Genomic DNA, 18011 nt, shown 5'->3' on the forward strand with positions numbered 1-18011 from the left:
CCATATGGGACACCGGGGGATGGAACTACATCCATCCTAGGATAGTGCGAGCCTTACCTCTAGTGCCACCACGCCAGCCCCATTTTTAATTTAATTTTATATTTTTGGTTTTTTGGGCATTAATTCTATTGATGTCAGGGAGCCATGTGGTATACAAGGGATCAAACTTGAGCTCCTGTCTGAGAAACACATACACTCCAGTTCTTTGGGGCATTTTTATAAGCAGGCTAGCCTGCTTATAAACATACATATACATATATGCTTATATACATATATATGTACATATATATACATATATATGCATACTTTTTTTAGACCTAACTGCATCTTAATCCTATATAGGCAGGCAGGCATTGCACTTTAATTTGGGAATTCGAAAACAGTTGTCAAAATCTGTCAGAGGCCCTAGAGCTGATTAAGAGCATTAATCTGATTTTGTGTTTTCTGGCTTCAATTTTTTTTTTTGACTATCCTCTCCATTTTTCTTTCTGATTTTGGTAGATCACATTGCCAGTTGATGGAAATTGGCATGATTTATATTCCATAGGATGGAGGTGTTCTCCAAAGCATATTATATATATACATATATATTTATATAACATATATATTGTTATGGTAAAAACATCATAAGTTAATAGTAATTGTTCTAAGTAGTGAAGACTGATCAAAATCCCATGGATATCAGCTTTGGGTGAATCTGCTATTGGTTAGTAGATCAAAGTCACATGTTTCCAAGGCTTAGGGGGAATGTGACGCTCTACAGAATACTACCTTTTGTTTTTTTTTTCTCTTGTAGTTTTGTTGAGTCAAATGTACTATCATCTTCTTCTGTTCTAGCCATTGTGTAAGCCTGCATTTTTCATTCTAGCTCACAAAACCCTTCATTGTGAGCTTTTTTTTTCTTTTCTTTTTTTGAGATTCTCACATAATTTTCTGCTCTGTTCATTTAGCACTTAGCAGAAGTGTTAGCTTAATTTTCTTCTAAATGCTCTGCTTCCCTAAATGGATTCAAAATCTCTAGAGGATTGAATTGTGCTTCTACTTACTTTCATATCAATTGACCACTATGGATAAAATAGTATTATACCCCCATAGCTAGCCACTTTTTTCAGTGGTTACTTTTTATTTTTTTATCCCTTTAAATATATAGCTCTCATTTGTTTTACATCTAGAATCTAGCTGGTGCTATTCTGATCCTTCGTGTTTTGGCTTCATTGACTTATGTATGTATCTGTAGCTCAGGAACTTAATAGTCCAAGATTTCCCAATAAAACACAGACTTATGATACATACTTTCCTGTTTTTTATTCTTTTAAACCTTCTTATTGTCCCACCTCAAGATATTAATTTACCCTAGCTTCTATTTTTGCTTTCTATCTAGGAACGTTCATTTATTGATGAGAATTATATTTTTCCATATAAAACAATCTTTATAATTTTATAATAGATCATATGATAAGTGATTATCATACTGTTGAAAACAAATCCTCTAAGTATATAAGTAAATGGCATTTGAGTCCTTAGATGTTGGCAGTTTTGAACCCTCTTTGTGAAATTAGCTGTTTTGTACTTTTAATGATCCGAGACTTGCCTTTTTTAGATTTAAGATGACAATTAGAGCTAATCATGGATGGATAACTATTGAAGGGTCAAGTGAGGATAGTCTAATGATTTAAAGAAGTTTGTAATGAATATTTTTAGAAACACCCTTTATGAAAATTTACTACCCTATATGCAAAGTGACATTTCTAAAAAGCAATGATTTTGGACTCAGTTTATAGGAGGAAGTGTTTTACACTGAGTCAGAGTTCAAAAGGCCTGGTAGAATAATTTAGACCATCATTAGAAATTATTTTCTTTTATATAATAAGGTCCCTCAGTTTTTAATGCAAACAAGTAAATAAATATAATTTGAGATCAAATGAAAGGAAAGCTTGTTGCAACATAGCTCAGAACTTTATAAATTGTAAAATTTACTAAAATTAAAATACTAAAAATACTCAATATTGTTCTTTCACCTTGTCAAACTATATAGTATTACCTTCAAATTCTCAAGATTTAAAAAAATTATTTTCCTGAGTTATTGAAACTCAATGGTGTGTGTGACAAGAATCCATAACTTTTTTTTTATGTTAAGGAGCTGTTCCCAGGACTGATAGTGAGCTAGTACATAGTACTGTGGCCACATTGCTTGTCAAAATATAAAATATATTCCTGTTGGTAAAAGTCAATGCCCTGACATGCTGAAATTCTGCATGGTCTAAGAATTAAATGATTAATATCTTGTAGAGAGGTCATGGAAGACTGCTCTTATGACCAGCATTTATCCTGTTGACTTAGTGTTTTGGATATCACATCTGGGGGGGTTTGCACACTGCCTTCATAGTAACATGCAAATAAGTATATATACCTTTCACTCTGACAGTTTCCTACTCCTTGATATGCTGAGAGTTGGCTTTTGAAAATTGCTTTAAATATATTACTTTAATTTGTAATTAATGTAAGATCTGTCTCCCCATTGAAAAATATAATGCCTTAAAAAAGCCTCATATAGGGGAGTCTAGCAGGAGGAGGTTTGGCAAGCCCACGCCATGCCGGAGGCCTGCTTGGCCAGGCCTAGGGGGGGTGCGGGACTTGGGTAACCCCAGCACCCCTCTGCCGCCTTGCTCCAGATCTCCAGGGCTTCCCCGGGCCACACACCTGGGCAAGCCGGTGAGTTGGGTCCCTTGGTGGAGCTTGAAGGTACCCTAGGCCTTCCCCCACTATCCATGCGGCTCCTTAGGGAGGGTCTGGGTGGGGCTCTGAACCTCTGGTCTCCCAGCTTCTTGAAGGATCTCTCCTTCCTGGGAGCCGGGAGTCTAGCAGGAGAAGGTTTGGCAAGCCCACGCCATGCCGGAGGCCTGCTTGGCCAGGCCTAGGGGGGGTGCGGGACTTGGGTAACCCCAGCACCCCTCTGCCACCTTGCTCCAGATCTCCAGGGCTTCCCCGGGCCACACGCCTGGGCAAGCCGGTGAGTTGGGTCCCTTGGTGGAGCTTGAAGGTACCCTAGGCCTTCCCCCACTATCCATGCAGCTCCTTAGGGAGGGTCTGGGTGGGGCTCTGAACCTCTGGTCTCCCAGCTTCTTGAAGGATCTCTCCTTCCTGGGAGCCGGGAGTCTAGCAGGAGAAGGTTTGGCAAGCCCACGCCATGCCGGAGGCCTGCTTGGCCAGGCCTAGGGGGTTGCGGGACTTGGGTAACCCCAGCACCCCTCTGCTGCCTTGCTCCAGATCTCCAGGGCTTCCCCGGGCCACACGCCTGGGCAAGCCGGTGAGTTGGGTCCCTTGGTGGAGCTTGAAGGTACCCTAGGCCTTCCCCCACTATCCATGCAGCTCCTTAGGGAGGGTCTGGGTGGGGCTCTGAACCTCTGGTCTCCCAGCTTCTTGAAGGATCTCTCCTTCCTGGGAGCCGGGAGTCTAGCAGGAGAAGGTTTGGCAAGCCCACACCATGCCGGAGGCCTGCTTGGCCAGGCCTAGGGGGGGTGCGGGACTTGGGTAACCCCAGCACCCCTCTGCCGCCTTGCTCCAGATCTCCAGGGCTTCCCCGGGCCACACGCCTGGGCAAGCCGGTGAGTTGGGTCCCTTGGTGGAGCTTGAAGGTACCCTAGGCCTTCCCCCACTATCCATGTGGCTCCTTAGGGAGGGTCTGGGTGGGGCTCTGAACTTCTGGTCTCCCAGCTTCTTGAAGGATCTCTACTTCCTGGGAGCCGGGAGTCTAGCAGGAGGAGGTTTGGCTGGCACTGGTAATCTCTGTCCAGTGTACATACTCAAAATCGCGCGGGGGCGATAGCCCCCGAGCGCACAAGAAACATTAATAGTACTCTCACAAGAAACATTAATAGTACTCACTATCATTGAATTATGTTTTTATGTATGCAGAATGTCCATTTTGTACTCTGCCCTTTTGCATACCCCTTCATAAGTTCATATTTCTCTTTAACTTCTTTATCTCCTATCATCATTACTCCTTTTTTACCCTTTCTTACTTAAGTACTGTTGAGTCCTAATTCACAGACCAAAGTGGTGCCCTAGAGTTAACACCCACCCAACTATTTTAAAGGCATAAAAATGACGCATATCTTTTCAACATTTTATGGGTGTTTTCTTTGACGGCTATAACTTTTGCTAAATACTTTCTTATACAGTGATGATCCCCCCCCCCATGTTTTTTATCTTCTCTTTGTGAACTGCTCAATATGGAATTTGGTGTGAAAGAATCCCTCAGTTTAATACTTATGTTTGAACCAAGTCATGGGTCTTGTTGGAAATGTTCTTATGCCCCCATATATCTGATAGCACCACGTGGCTTTATTACTTGTTTGCGTAGGCACACTAACATGGGAAAATACTATACATACCAATAAGTTCTTATCTAATAGAAATGGGAACACACAAATCTTGTAGTGCAATGAGACCTTACACCCTGAACATTGACATAAAGACCTGGCACAGGCCTCAGAAGAATGGGCATTCTCCATTTACCCCTTGATCTACAGAAGACATTTACAAAACATCCAAGGTTTTATATAACATCACCCGGAGGCATTCCTGTACCAGGGACGACCCTACAGCTGCTCTGACATTGATCTACTCAAAAGAGACATCCCTTAACACTGAGAAGACAACAAGAACAATGACCTGCTTACTGTACAGGGCTTGCTGTATTGCCCCTTTATGGTGAGGTTTGTCTATAACATCACCTGGAAGCAATCCTCTACCACGGAAGACCCTACCACTGCTCAGACATCGTCCTGCTCAAAAGAGACTTCCCTTAACACTGAGAAGACTTAACAACAACAACCTGCTTACAGGACAGGGCTTCCTGCATTCCCCTTTCATGGTGAGGTGAAACGAGAAGGCATTCCACATCATGACTTCAATGTAGGACATGCAGATTCCAGAATCTTTAATACAGAAACATGAGACTGACAACAGAGACTGTGTGATAAGTGTGTTGGCGCTACGGACAATGTCTTGGAGCGAACGATAACTTTCCTGAGGCCTAGAGCTGGTCTTATGCCGGGAAACTTCAGGGGTAGGATCTCTTTGTATTTAGGCCAAGGCTATTCCTTTCCATGCCTCTCATATTTTGGTGGGCCTATGCAAACAACAATTGCCACTCTAACACCGTTTTTACTGTGCTCCTTTGACTCTAATCCTTAAAACACACCCACTTAAAATTTGAGGTTAACTTAAGCTAATATGCATGTACATGGAAATGTAAAAAATACTATGCCTCTAATGTTTAAGGAGTTACGTAAGTTTGATGGCTTTAGATTGCCTTGTGTGCTGTTAAGAAATATTATAATGTGCTACAATCTGGGGACTTGAGGGACAAAGTAATTGCACATGGATTCTGTTTTATTTATCTTAACTTTCTTTGGTGAAAGTTCAAAGTTAAGATATCAGCAAGGGGACTTCTTCTGATAATTATGTTATGGGTGATTGTCCTTCCACTGTAACTTTACCTTATCCTCTTTCTTTGCATCTTTTGTTCTCATAATTCATAATAAAAATTATAAAAAAAAATAAACAATTTGTGATTTACAGCCAAAAAAAAAAAAGCCTCATATAACTGAGCAAGAGTGATTGTAATCATGCTTGTTTTTTGTTTTCTTGTTTTGTTATTATTTCCAAAGAAGTGCATGTTGGTTTTCTGTGTAAAATAGAGGTGACGTTATCAAAGATTTATGTTGCAGTTATTTACATTGGGTAAATTTTATAGGTTTGATATCTGTGAGTGTACATGTAAATACATGCGATGGGCTGTTTAAGTGCTTTGACTCCAGATTTATTCAAGAGGCAAACTCAATACCTTATGCATGTCACATTATTTTCTGTAGTTTGTGTGTAGCCACAATATACTTTTGATCATTAATGAAACAAAGCTGGATATAAATAAATGTGAAAATATGCCCACTCTGCCCTTCTATTTATAAAACCCATTCTGCTCTTCTATTTATAAAGCTAATGTGATTATACTATGTTTTATGTAAATTAAATAAGTTGATAGATAATAGAAGCTTCTGAGCCAAGGATCTTAAGCTTTGAACTTAGGTCTGCTTCAGAATTCACATAAAACTGCTCTTCAATACTTGAATAACTACCAATAATCAAGGCCCTTTTTTCATTCATCAGTATTACTACTGACATATTTACATGTATTTAACTATATGTATATAGTATATGACTATACTCTTTAATCTTTGTTTCAGAAAACAGCAGACTACATTATTAAAAATGGAGATCATTGAATAGAGGGAGATCATGTAGATGGTGTGTGTTTTAAAATGTAAAATTAAATACATGAATTTACCATGTATTTAAAAAGTTGACCAAGTATTTACAAAGTTTTAAAACATTTCCAGCTTGTGAAACAAAGGAAAATGAAGCAAAAACACCTTTATAAGTGTAAGAATAGGATGCTGTGTTTGAGTTTTCTGAGTTATTCAGGGGATGAGAAGAGAGCAGGATGGTATTTGAAGCTTAATTGAATCAAATTCTATGATGATTACCAAACCATGTTTTCCTAGCATTGATGAAATAGAATTATTATAACTAGCCTGCCTCATAAGAAATGCTGAATGTTGAGGAATGTTGACAGAAATAAAATTGTTGATGTAAATTAACATAATATATAATACACATTTATTACATGTTGGTAATTTGAGAAGACTGAATATAACACTTGACTTTATTTGCTGATTGGAATGAATTTGGCCCTTTGGCAATTTGATTTGGGTATCTTCTATTTAATACTGTGGAAAAAATTGGGGCTGGTTTGAAAGGCTAGTTCTTAGTGCTAACTTCCACTTGGCTCTCCCCAGTGATAACTCCTGGTAGTGCTTAGGGGCCATATACTATGTTGCAAATCAAACTGTGGTTAGATCTGTCTCCTGTAAGGCAAGTGCCATAAATTTTGTATAATCTCTCCAGTCCAATAATATTTTGAGTGAAACACTCGGACTCCTTCTGAAGTCCATATTTCTAATAATTTGATTTTAGTTTTTTCAGCATTTTGTATTTAGACATGACTAGTACCCAAAGATTTTTTTAGGTTTTAGGTATCCCTAAATGTAATGGTAAAATTAAAGAGACTCCCTTTTCCCTTTGAAAGGCATAATACATTCTTCAATGTTTCCTGCTCCAATAAGAGAAACAGGTACACATTTGGGAGGTAGCAAAAGGGCTGAATTTAACTTGGTTGTTAATATATGAACAGAGGTATGAATTGCATCAGGGAAGTGAAAATGACAAAGAATTAATGTGTATTTATCTTTGCTTTCAGGAAAGAAATTAAACTGATCTTATAAAGTTATTTAGAAAGCTTCCAACTATACTCTTTAATCTTTGTTTCAGAAAACAGCAGACTACATTATTAAAAACGGAGATCATTGCATAGAGGGAGATCATGTAGATGGTGTGTGTTTTAAAATATAAAATTAAAGAATTTTAAATTAACTTTAGAGATGAAGAAGTTGATAGTAAAAACAATGTAGGTCATTTGAATATGTTATTACATTATTTAAAATGTTTATTCAAAATATGTGCTGCTATATTAACTTATGATGAACATATCAGAAGCCAATATTTCAGCAATGCTGTGTTCCTTACTCAGCTATGGTCATTATTAAGAAAAGTAAATTAAGGTCATTTTCACCTACATTATCTGAAGAGGTGTTTGTGGGGGACTAGTGGGAAAAACAAAACGTATAAAGCTATACATATTTGCAACTTGTTATTTAGTTTTGTGGTTATTTGAGAAGTTATTCATTAATTTATATAAATATAAAAGTGGATAAAAACAATCTATGACTTATTCATCTTACAGAAGGTTTTAGTAGGTCTTTAGTTATCTTTTTGTGATTACAATTCTTTGTTTTTATTTTTATTTTTTTATTTTTTTAAAAAAATATGGAATGCTTCACAAATTTGCATGTCATCCTTGCGCAGGGACCATGCTAATCTCTGTATCGTTCCAGTTTTAGTATAGGTGCTACCAAAGCGAGAACGCGATTACAATTCTTAAGTCATCATCCTTTGTTCATATCTAAGTGTTGGAATACCTAATTTATTTTTAATTTTTAAGTTTTTTTAAGAGCCACACCTGGAAATGCTCTGGAGTTACTCCAGGAATCACTCCTGGAAGACTAGAAGGATCATATGAAATGCTGAGGATTGAACTAAGGTCTGTAGAGTTTAAGACAAGTGCCATTTCTGCTGGACTATCATTCTAGTCACCAATTGCTTTATTTTAAAAAAATTAAAATTAATTTTTTATTTGTTAACACCCAGCAGTGGTCAGGACTTACTCCCAGCATTGTGCTCACACCTGGTAAGGTTGAGAGACCATTTAAAATGTCATAGATTTGATCCATGTCATTCAAGTTCAAAGAACTGTTCTACTAACTGTAGTCCTCTCTGGCCTCCAAAATGTTGTAATATTTTAGAATTCAGTTCTTATATCATTTTTAAATGTACACTAGTACTTAACTACAATAACTTCTTATATAATTTTACCTGTACTTTGGCTTTACATGTTATATACATGCTGCAGATATTTATAATTTTATTTTTAGCTCCTCTAATTCATGAATTCCATGTTTTGTTTCTATTATCTATTCTACATCTCCCTTGATTATTAGATATATTTTAATGTTAATGTAACAGAACGATAGAAAAAGAACAAAGAGCAAATGAAGAATGTGTCTGAATTTGGAAAGTTATTGCATTGAATCTATATAGTTTAGGTAAGATGGTCATTTTGATAATATTGATTCTTCCAGTCCATAATCATAGAATGTTTTTCCTTTTTCTCTTGTATTCTTAAATTTATTTCTTCACTATTTTCAAGTTTTCATGGTTAAAGTCACTCACTTCCATTGTTAGGTTAATTCATAGGTACTTGAGAGTTTTGGACACTATTTTAAATTTGCTCTTTTTCTCCTCAGTAATTTGTATAAATGAATACTACTGTCTTTTTGTCTATTGACTTTGCTGTATTGGTTAATTACTTCTAGAGACTTTGGGGGGGGGGGATTCTTTAGTGTTCAATGTTTATTTCATCTGAAAATAAAGATAGTTTGGCTTCCTCTTTTCAAATTTGGATTCCTTTGATTTCCTTCTCTTGCCTGATTGCTATTGCTAGGAATTCTAATACTGTATTGAATGAGTGGAAATCATGGACATCCTTGCCTAGTGCCCGAGCTTCGTGGAAGTTGGTACTTTTCTTCACCTTTTAGAATGTTGTTGGTTATGGGCTTTTTGCAGATACCTGTTACTATCTTGAGGAAGGTTCCTTTCCCACCTATTTTGCTGAGGATTTTAATAGTGAATGGCTGTTGCATCATGTTAAATGCTTTCTCTGCATTGGTTGATATGGTCATATGATTTTTACCCTTTATTTTATTAATGTGGTATATGATGTTGATCGATTTGCATATATTGAACCATACTTGTATATCTGATATGAAACCCATATATGTGAACTTTTTGATGTGTCATTGGGTTTTGTTTGCTAAAATTTTGTTAAGGATTTTTTGCATATATGTTCTTCAGTGAGATTGGTATGTAATCTTTTTTTTCTTGCTAGTATCTCTGTCAGTTTTGGGAATAGGTATGACTTTAGTTTCATAGAAGCTAATAGGTATTGGTATTAGGGAGAATTCCCTACTCTGATAGTTTGGAAGAGTCTAAGGATCAGTGGTAGCAACTCTTCTCTAAATGTTTGATAAAACTCACCTATAAACCCATCTTGGGGTTTTGAGGGAGATTCCTAATTACTGTTTTAATTTCTTTATTTGTGATTGGCATGTTTGGGCTTTCTACTTCCTCCTAATTCAATTTTCTGAGATTATATGTTTCCAGAAATCTGTTCGTTTCATCTTAGTTCTCTAGCTTAACAGAGTGCAGTTGTTTATAATAAGCTCTCATGATGTTTTGGATTTCTGGGCCTTCTGTTGTAATTTATCCCCTTTCATTTCTGATATGATTTATTTGAGCATTTTCTTTATTTTTCTTTGTAAATTTTGCCAATGGGTTGTCTATCTTGCTTATTATTTAAAAAAAACTAGCTACTGGTTTCAATACGTTATATTGTTTTCCTTGTTTTTATATTGTTGATTTCTGCTTATTACATGCATAGTTATCTCCATCTGCCTGTTTTTCTGAACTCCTTTGTTTACCTTCCCATTTCTGCAGAACTTTCTGATATCATTCAGAATCTACCCTTTAATTAATTTAAGTAGAATAGAGCACCTGTCACTCCATTGATTAATATTTTATACCATTCTTCTTTATTTTATAACACTTGTTCTTTTACTTGTATTTTTTATTGTCTCCTTAAAAAGTATGGAAGTTCCATTTGGACATCACATTGTGTCTTTCCACAATGACATATAAGTTAAAGAGTAAATGATACAATTGTGATTTTTACTGTTATTATGTTTACTATTTATTTATAATTGTAAGATGGTTTTAACTGTCACTTTATATCTTATTTTTTATGGATATCAAAAATCCACAAAGTATCCAACTATATTATATTTCATTTAAAATGAATTAAAGAGGCAGCCAAATGATTATAATGCTTCTACACATTGGAGTTTGAAAGAAACAGGAATTAATGTGACACTATATCATTTTAATTTTTTGAGAGGTTAACCTCCTTATTAATATTTTTTAGATAATACCATATTGTTTTATCATCTAAATAAAATGATATATTTATATTTCTAAGCCTAGCATTAAACTTAAATGTTCTTATATTGCTGCTTTTGTTAGTTTTAGTCCCAATGGGTCATGTAAAATTTTTCTGGTGATCAAATATTTGATTAGTGATGACTTCCATTTGTAAATATTTTTTTATTTGATGACCTGAATATGATGTTGGGTTTTCTTATGATCTGCTAATTTGTGTGGGTAATCTAGGTATAGTGTGAAGGTGGATAGCAAATTGCTTGGCAGTTCTTATGTCAAACAGTTACAATTTGATTCAGATAGAGACATTATGGCTAAGTTGACTTTCTTTTTCACTATATAAAAATCTTGTAGGTTAATAGTTAGATCTCAACAAATGATATGTAATAGATAAATGTAATGTATCTATTTTATATTTCATGAACTGATTTTGTTTTACTTCTCAGTATCTATCCAGTATTTTTCAGGGGGTTGAGAAATATAAACTTTGATAATTAAAATCTATACCATTTAATTTTTTAAAAGGTCTAATATCATTCACTTAATTTTTTTGAAGAACACATCCAGCTTTTCTTAGTTTCTTTTCTTTTCCTGACTTCCTTTCCAAGATGGTGATATAAAAAGCTCCTGCCTTCTGGGCATGTGTTGGAATTTGACCTGGTAGCCATTTTGTTTAGCACTGGGCATCTGAACTTATGACACTGAAATGTGATAGAACTGACCTTCATTTTGAGGGCACTCTGAGAGTACTCAAAGATGAAATTTGTATTTTTATCATAAAATAATTTTCCTATCTGAGCTCTCCATTTTTCTTATGTACAGTACTTTTTTTAGTTCCTTCATTTCCCACTATTTGGAAAGTCCTGGAGAGTGGAGCCTATTACTTTGTAGTGTTACTTTTCATTATCACTTTGGTATTTCTTTGATGTTGCTAGTGTTCTATACAAATTTTAGTTGTGTTTATTTTAAGAAAAACTCATTCACCAGTTCTTTGGGAGTGATGAGCCTTTCTTTAAGAAAGGCTCTGTGAAGAGGTTACTATTTTATTAGAGCTTGAAGAGCAGTGTAGCATGAAGGCAAAATAAGTGTAAGTGAAGACATTGAAACAAAAGTAGTGTTTCAGAAATTCCAAATATGTTACACCCCACTGAGGAAGGGCATAAATCAGAAGTGTTGCACTCCTGAAAAAGAATTATTTGCCAAAAAGGCCCGCTTAGAGCAGTCAAATCAGTTGACCCTTCGCGTGGATTGTTTGGCTATAATTCTAAACGTGGCTGTAACTATCTCTCTCTTTATTTTTGACCATTATTAGAAATCAGGCCTCAGTTTTTCTAACAAAGGACAGTGTCAGAAGCCCGCCAAAAGTCTCCTGCTGAGAGCTCCTTTGTGATCTCTATCTCCCCTCATTTCCTTAAAGGTATCTGGTTTCTCCTTACCTGTCTCTTCACATGCTAATTCTAGCTCTGATCTCATTGGTTCATCCCCTTTTTCCTTTCTCCCTGGCTACGCCCCAAATATCTGTCTATTTAAGGCCCAATAAAGCTCTGGCCTCTCTCTCTGGCCTCACCTCTTGTTTTCACCATGTAATTCTGTGTGGTCTCAATTATTTCATATTTCATAATTCATATTTCATATTCACCTCTTCGTGCTTCCACTTGACCCCCAATGGGAAAATGAACTCACTAAGGTTATGCTTAGGAACTTTTTATCTCATTAGGATAAAGGTCCTGCAGCACAAATATACTTATATGATTCAAACATAAGATTTGGAAGGATTAGCAAAAAAGAATAAGAATATCATCTAAGACTTTGGCTATCTTGCAAAAGATTTTAAACTTGGGGCCAGAGGTTTAGTATAGTAGTTTAATTAATGTGCTTGTCTTTTCACTACTTATCCAGGATCTGTCCCCTGCACCCAGGTGCCTGCCAGGAGTGATCTCTTCTGATATTTATTAAAATAATTTTAGTCATTGAAAATTTTAAACTTTGCAAAATATTATGCCACTTAAATTTCAGGAAAAATGGAAAACAGTACAACTGCTGTGGTAAATACTATAACAGGAATATATTTGTGCTATGAAAAATGTGAGGAAAAATATAAAATGATATCAGAATTTATGGTGTATTTGATATGTGGTGTTTTATATGTAGTAGCATTAGGGGAGATGTATAATGACATGGGGAACTTCTCATATTATCAGTGTAGCTAACTTGTTTGAGCACATGCTATATGTCACTTTTAGAATTTATTACTCTGTTAAAATTTCAAAACTTTATGAACTAAAACTCATCGTTATCTCTCATTGTCCATATTAGAAATCTGGAATTCATGGGTTCAATGTATTTTGCCAAAGTCATTCAACTGGAAGTGTTAGAACTAAGATTTGCATTGGGTATGCTTAAACAGTATTTTGATTTCTATAGTAAATGTTTTTATATGATTCTGATTTAAAGATACCGGTTATAAATATCTAAAAGCAAGAATAAGAAAATGATCATTTAAGATCTTGTACAGACAACTACATCTGGCTTTATTATTCTGGGTTAATTTTTAGATGAGACAGGAACATGTTATGAATTTCTTTTGTATTATAGTATTTACTAATTTGATTCTGAGTCTACCAATTAGCTAGAAAAATACTTTTGTAAATGATCAATATACAGGTGGAAGGTAAACCATAACAATGGAGAAAAATCTAATGAGGAAGCAAACTTGTAGGAATCATCATCCTATATAAAGTTTAAGGATTTTAGATTAAATAAAAAAGAATCAGTTGTGTAAATAGACTTGTCTGAAATTTCATTCTTACTATTATGAGAAGTTTTCTCAAAGATCCTAGAGATTTCACTAGCATTTTCCTATTTTGTGGTTCTTATTTGTCATTGTCTTTTGCTTTACCAATAACAGGACCTGTATACTCTGAGCAGGTTAATTGAACTATAAGAAATGACCCTGGATTAACTAAGTGTATGGAAGTATGAATTTGTCAAAATAACAGATTTAAAGACATTTGTTCTTAATGAGTAGCTTACACTCTTGCATTATCACTTCCTTTTTAATCCAAATGATTTATATGTTCTTGTGAAAATATAAGTATTTATCATTGTTATGATGGTGGAAAAAACCCTCACTGGGTTATTTTTATAGGTGTCAAAAGCTACATAAGAAGTAAAAAACACCACAAGGCATTAACAGTGTGGAACATTTTGTGTTCCTTGTACCTTGTCCAAAAATAATTGACTCATTAATCTCAACTACATCAATCAGGTTCCATTATGAGGGTCAAAGATAGGTTAATTCTAATAAGTGGATGAGTATCAGTTCTCAGATAGTCATGCATTTAACAGACATTATTGTACCGAGGAAACAATAATTAGAAAAATTATTTGGTGAGGTAATTTCAGGGGAAAGTGACACGAATAAAACCCCTATTTTCTACCTTAGGATTATCAAGAGAATAACGAATGAGCTATGTTCTAAAAATTGACACCTGAAAATATAACATATGGTAAATTTATATTCTCTTTGGGAAAATTTTCTAAAAATAATAGATAAGATATCTTTACTATAGGAACAATAATTTTAGTTAAATCAGAGCAACTGAGGTAGTGTACAAGTATCAGGATTGAGTATTATACTGCTTCAACTTTTCTGACCAAAGGTTTCAATTTATTACTTCATAAAGTGGGACAATAATATATTTAATAGACTTACAAATTTAACAATAATATATACATGTATATATAAAAGAATAAAGTACAATCTTTTATGTACTATAATTGTCCAATAAATCTCTCTCCCACTCTTGCCACCATAATGAATTTTAATCAGATACTAGCATATCTTTTCTAAGGAAATATTATTGCTATTTTGAAGTTAAGAAAAATAACTATTCACTCATGCCAAGTGGTTTCTTTTTCTCTATTTCTTTCCTTTGTTTCTTACGAAGACATTGCTTGCTTTTCCTTCATTTTACTGTACAGACTTAAAAGCACTGTTTGTACTTCTCTTGTCAAAGATAAATCATTCATTTGAAAGAAAGCAATGCCCATTGTTGCACTTATTGGTGCCTATTGTGAAAAAAGTTTGAGTTTTATCAAATGCTTTTAAACATTTTATTTCTTTCATTTCCCAAGAGAAATACTAGTTACATCTAAAGTTCTCACTGTGATATTTAAATCATCCCTTATAATAGAATTGTATTCATGAATGTCCTATTCTTTCCTTGTGCATAATAATGATCCCAGGTGCACAGGTAAGCCATAAAAATGGGGAAAATACCATAATATATCACCATTTAAGTAAAAGATAGGAGAATTGATTATTTACCTCTACTTCCTTATGTGAAATTTGATGAAATATGGTACAGCCACTATCTATCAATTATTAGTAGAGGAGAAAGGCATGTACAGTGCCAATGACAGTTCCAATCCTATAGTGGAAATTACATTAGTGTATAAATATATAAATGTGACATGTATATAAATAATTAACTGATTTGCATATAAAATACATGTTTATAAATTACATTAGTTTTCTTTTGGTCAAGAAGATTAAAAAAGTATCCAAAGTATTATTATTTGGGTCCAGATCCATAGTATAGAAGGAAGTACCTTTGGTTTGCACATGGCTGACTCATGTTCAATACTCTATACACTTCTATTCTCCATCAAATCTTGGAAGAGTGATCCATGAAGGCAGAAGCAGAAGTAAGTACTGTAATCCACTTGGTGTAGTTATAAACTAAACTAAAATAAAATGATCAAAAGTACTGAGCCTTGATTTTTTTGAGGTGGCTGATTATGTGTTTCAATACCATATGTTTATGTTCTTTTTGGTTCTTCAGAGGTTCAGGGAGGATGGGCTTAGAAATCTAGGGATATAATGCAGTTTGTGAGATTCCAAGATCTAACATCTACATATTTTCCACAGCCTCAGAAATAATGGGAAAAGTAGTAATTGAGGATTATTCATTGTGGATCTCAATCTTTACGATGAGAATTTAAAGAGACAATTTCTGTAACTTCCTTTGAGTAGCATTCCATGACTTTGATCCTGCCTAGATGTGTTAGAGTCTAATCAAGCAAGCAAAAAAGTCATTGCAGGTACTTTAAATATATACCATATTAGGGTTTGGAGTGGTGGCGCAATGGTAGGGCATTTGCCTTGCACATGGCCGACTCAGGACGAACCGTGGTATTGATTACCCGGTGTCACATATGGTCCTCCAAGCCAGGCTTGATTTCTTAACACATAGCCAGGAGTAACCCCTAAGTGTCACTGTGTGCCCCCTTAAAAGAAATTATATATATATGTATATATTTAAATCATATTTATAGCATAGCTTCAGAAGATTCAGAAACCTGAATAATAGACACTGTGGAAACTTCATTTTAATAGCTACCGTTCAAAAATGTGGATGAACAAGGGTAAAGTGAAGTTGGGCTCACTACCAGGGATTGTGATTAACTTTCCTATGGGATGCAGACCACAGAGAACAAAGTGTGCCCAGTGAACATCCATCACCTCCATAACCCAGATTCTGGCCTTCTTACATCTTCCATCCCTGTGGAGCTAGGTAAGACTCCAGTCTTCCAAAGTTGCAGCTGTATTTACACTAGAAAGGTGAGGTAGGAGATTCAGTCAGCGCCAGTCATCTTTGGAGCTGAATAGGAGAGCAGTTTTTGCCATAATTCCCTAAGTAAGTTCAAGGAATTATCTTTTTCTATAACATTTTGTATATTGGCCAGATCTAGCCAGGCATGCCATGGGGAAAGAGGAGCAGCTGCCACAAACAAGATGAATTAACTTTCACCTTGAAACTAAGATTCATGCCCAAGGACATGAATTAGGTGAACTAGATAGAATTAGCAGAATTTAAACATTTTACTTTCTGACTCAAAGAAACTTTTACCAACACAATAGAATGAGCTCTGCTCCTAGAGCTTCTGAGACCCTAACTTTCATTTTTTTTTTTGAACCTGGGTCAGCTGTGTGCAAGGCAGGTACCATACCTACTGTACTTGTCTGTCCAGTCTACATCCTGTAAAATATTTATTTTATTTTATTACTTTATGTAAACACTGAGATTTAAAAAGTGTTTCACAATATAGTTGTTTTTGACACTGAATATTCCAACACCAATCCCACCACTAATGTCCTTCCTCATTGTCCCAGTTGACCTCCCATACACAAGCATGCTTTCTTGGTACACACAAAATAATTTACCTTATATTGCTTGTTACAAGTAAATCATAATAAATGATTAAAAATAACAGTAAAGGAATCTTTGTGAAAGTTTTTATATCTAACAATGGAGTTAAGTTATTGTTTAAAAGTTACTCAGCTGTTTATGACCCTAACTTTCATTGAAGGATAGCAGTTTCTTTTTCTTTCTTTCTTTCTTTCTTTCTTTCTTTCTTTCTTTCTTTCTTTCTTTCTTTCTTTCTTTCTTTCTTTCTTTCTTTCTTTCTTTCTTTCTTTCTTTCTTTCTTTCTTTCTTTCTTTCTTTTCTTTCTTTCTTTCTTTCTTTCTTTCTTTCTCTTTCTTTCTTTCTTTCTTCTTTTTCTTTCTTTCTTTCTTTTTTCTTTCTTTCTTTCTTTCTTTCTTTCTTTCTTTTCTTTCTTTCTTTCTTTCTTTCTTTCTTTTTTCTTTCTTTCTTTCTTTCTTTCTTTCTTTCTTTCTGTCACACCTGGCAGTGCTCAGGCGTTACTCCTGGCTTTATGCTCAGAAATTTTTCCTGGCAGGCTCAGGGGACCATTTGAGATGCTGGGATTCAAACCACTGACCTTCTGCATGCAAGATAAAAGCCTTACATCCATACTATCTCTCTGGCCCCAGCAGTTTTTTTTCTTTTCCCTCACCTTTCTGTCCCTCACGATTACAAATAAAAACTAACTTAAATGGCTATACACTGCTGATCCCCTAGGTCCCCACAGTCTCTCTTCCCAGTTCTGTACAATTTCTACACTAAGTTCGGGCCTGGGCTGACTTGTAGATCCTTGACTAGCACAATTCTGTTCCCTCTCTCTCATTCTGCATGAATTTTCAACTATTTATTTTTAATACTGTAAAAATATTTTCTTCTGAAAGTTACAGTAATATTTGGTCATGAAAAAAAATAAAAACAAAACAAAAACAAAAACCTTGTAAATGGTAGGATTTTCCCAACAGGATTTGGAGATAGGGAGAATTGATAAAAACAGAACTAGGGAAAGACTTAACCAACTATTGTCGTTTTTTCTCCTACTCTCTAGTAATTTCATATCAGATAAAC

The 18011-nt window shown here is 35.1% G+C and overlaps 1 protein-coding gene and 1 non-coding gene across 2 annotated transcripts in view; one reads left to right on the forward strand and one right to left on the reverse strand.

Moving 5' to 3' along the window:
- THSD7B (thrombospondin type 1 domain containing 7B) overlaps positions 1–18011 on the forward strand; it is a 957836-nt gene that overhangs the window by 74353 nt on the left and 865472 nt on the right. The gene's annotated exons all lie outside the window — the stretch shown is intronic.
- LOC126010715 (U6 spliceosomal RNA) lies at positions 7945–8048 on the reverse strand. The gene has a single exon (XR_007496728.1). It is a non-coding gene; the product is annotated as a U6 spliceosomal RNA (small nuclear RNA).

The sequence above is a fragment of the Suncus etruscus genome, chromosome 5, assembly GCF_024139225.1.
Source record: "Suncus etruscus isolate mSunEtr1 chromosome 5, mSunEtr1.pri.cur, whole genome shotgun sequence".
NCBI lineage: Eukaryota > Metazoa > Chordata > Mammalia > Eulipotyphla > Soricidae > Suncus > Suncus etruscus.